Here is a 3418-nt window from a genome sequence, read left to right on the forward strand (position 1 = left end):
CTTTTGAGCTTTGGGCTGTGGCCCGGGTTCGCCTTGAAATTTTTTTACTGCTTCAAATTAGTTATGTATTCTATAGTACTTCGTGTTTTTAAATTTTAAGGTAAGATATTCTTAGTATTTATATTTGATTTATGGACATTGTATAGTTTTAATACATTGCCAGGCTTCTAAAAGACATCACCTCATTAATAATCTAAAATTAAATAGTAAAAATTTCTTTAAAAATACATTTAAGATAAAACTAAATATTAATAATTTTTTCTAAAAATACATAAATAATATTTTTTCTCTCTCTCCATCTCTATTCGTTATGACAAAATTATTGTGTTAACTTCAATAGTGAGAAGGGCTAGGAAAGTCTTGGCTCGAGGACGTGGGTTAGGAAAGTCGGATTCTAGCTTCCATTTGGGACTTTGATTGCCAATGATTTTGTTGCTTGTGGTAATGGCAGTAGTCTCCACAGTGAAAAGGCTGGTAAGATTTCATTGCATGGTTTCTAATTTTCCATACAAGAATCAAAAGACAGCAAGACATAAATTGATTAATTAAATTAAAAGGCCACAACCAAAGTAAAATCAACACTTATACGTGCAACAAAATTTGGCTGTCAATTTAATCGCCAAAAAGTCCCTTGAACAAGATTTAATGCTAAACCTTTAGTTGGGAAAAGAGACAACAATGTATGCACTTCAAAATTTTGTTAAGTTGTCAAATATAAACCCTAATCAAATAAAAGTGGAAACTCAACCTCCAAACTCAGCAAGAACGAAAATGTAACTGGGCAAACGGAAGCATTCAGAAGAACAAAACTTATCATCACAGCCAATCAATGTTGGTGCTTCCAACATAAGGAAAAACAAAATAGACAAATACCAAAAGAAACAATCAGAACTCCCACATCATATACGAATTGAAAGAGATTTAAATAACAAATACCCAGAAGAGATCACCCCTTTTCATCATTCGAGTTTTTGTTCAGATTTTGAAAAATGGAAAAAAGAGGGGTTGGTGCTCTTCGAGTGACGATGGAAATCAAACAAAATAAAACTTTTGTTTGACAAATTTCATTTCATTGATATCAAAATAATTTCATTTTGGGTTTGGGATTTCTTTTGTGAAGGGTTGGTGAAGCATGCAAAGAGATCACGTACAGTTAATTTAAGAACCATAGAAATATATATGCACGTTCCCTTTGTACCCTCTCACGCCATTAAAGCTGGGTTAGAGAAGAACGAACGCTATTTATGTTTTTCTCTCACACCCTCAACAATATATATATAAAACACAATATATTAAATGAATATATCAATAATCGTAAATAAAAATAAAAATTAATTTACAGAAGAAACAAAGATAGAGAGCAGAGTGACGTACAAGACACCAACACCGTGACTGACTCAACAACAAAGAGATTGGAAGAAGGGAAGGAAGAGAGGAAAAAGGAGCCATAGTTTTGGTGGGAGGTATAAGAGGTTTTTTTTTTTTTTTGTTTTTGTATTTTTTGAAAGTTTTTTTTTTGACGGATATTTTAGTTATTTTATAACATTCGTTTTAGTTAATTTTTCTCCTCTTTGATTTATAACTCTTTAATAAATGAGATTTTAAATGTTTTTTATAAACACGAAAAAAGATCTAGTTTTAATTTATATATTGAATCCTTAATCCTATCTATTATAAGATTTAAAATTTTCTATATAGCCTTACACTCTTAAACCAATATATAACATTGGAGTTATTATATCATATTATGAACTATATAATATTATCTCTTTATCACAATCAAATTAACTTAGTGTAATTTTGATAAAATACAAAAGCAAATAATGTAAATTTACACTTTAAGGTTATAAGAAAATTTAACAATCCTCCACTTGGATTACATTATTTAAATTTAAATTTTAAGGGTATAATCACATATACAACTCAATCCTATTGACTTGAACTCAATGTAGTAGTGTAGCAATGAATAACAATACGTCCTTAATGATCTGTTTAATGTATTGTATTCATTTGGCAGTCACTTTATTCTTTATTTTATACAACTCAAGCTTGCAAAAGGAATCCTTAATGGTTATTCAATTCACCTATATGTCTACCTTATTAATGTCGAGGTGTTGTAAAGACATTTCATCATTATGAAAGACTCTAATCATGACGAGGTTAGAAACCTCACTAAAATGAATACCAATCTTGACAAGGTTAGAAAAACCCTAGAAGATAAAAAATAGTCAAAATCTCACTTTTGTTAGCTAAGCCAAAGATATTAAAATCTTTTATTGTTTTGAAAGAGTTTAGAGAAAAAAACACTCCTATTTAAGAAAATATTCTTTATTAAATCTTAACTTGAATATCTCATAACTAAACTTAAGAATCCTATTTATAATATTATAGGTCCACGTTTTAATAAAACTCTAGTTCTAGTTGTCTAATATAATTAGAGTAGTAAACAAATGATTTAAATAAAATAGGTATTCTATTCCTAAATAGGTCATGACTAGCCTAATCAAATAATAATCCTTAAAATGCTAAAAATCCTAATAAAAATAAGAAAAGAACTTAATTTAAATAGAATAACGAAAATAAATCCTAAACTAACTAAAATTAAAAAAAACTAAATTAAATAAAATTGAATTTTTGATGCTCCTACATCATCCTCCTTCGGTTGAAAAAAAAAACTCAACTCCAATAAGTAGGCCTTAACATATTCTTTGCAGATTTTTGGATCCATATACCATCATGGTCCACACCAACCATTTGAATAATTCATTTTGTGTTTTGAAGACTATTTTCCATTCATCTCCAAGTTATATTTGAATTTGGCGGCATCCACTCTTCAAATTGATCTTTGAAAACACCTCGAACCAACTAGTTGATCAAGCATCTCATCCAATCGAGGAATAGAAAAACAATACCTAACTATAATTAGGCCTTTCTCCAAAAGTTGTTAGATTTGATGCTGTAACTCCTTATGCTTTTCTAGACTCATGCGACAAGAAGGTTTGTTTGGAATTACAGAACCAAGGATGAAATCGATGGCATGTTAAATATCTCTCATCGGTGGTAGTCCATGGGGTATCTCATCAGGTACGACATCACAAAACTTCTCAATTATGGGTTTGACCGTTGGGATAAACCCTACAACCAATTAGGATTGGTCAAGGCTTGATTCCAAGCATGCAACAATATCATTCATGTTGAATGATTAAAGGTTTTCCTTCATTAATAAGACTTTAATTATAATGGGTTATATATCTAATTGGATGAAGTCCATGAGATTGATATGCTTTGCAAGGAAATTGCAATGGATTGTAGTTATGAGAGTCTTAAATTGCAAGGAAATTGCAAGGAAATTGCAACAATAACTTATTTCAATGGTTTGAATTGCTAACCTAGAGTCTTAAATTATTTATTAGAGTCT

This window comes from Theobroma umbraticum, unplaced genomic scaffold (assembly GCF_002168275.2).
Source record: "Theobroma umbraticum cultivar Fairchild unplaced genomic scaffold, ASM216827v3 scaffold_95.0, whole genome shotgun sequence".
Taxonomy (NCBI): domain Eukaryota; kingdom Viridiplantae; phylum Streptophyta; class Magnoliopsida; order Malvales; family Malvaceae; genus Theobroma; species Theobroma umbraticum.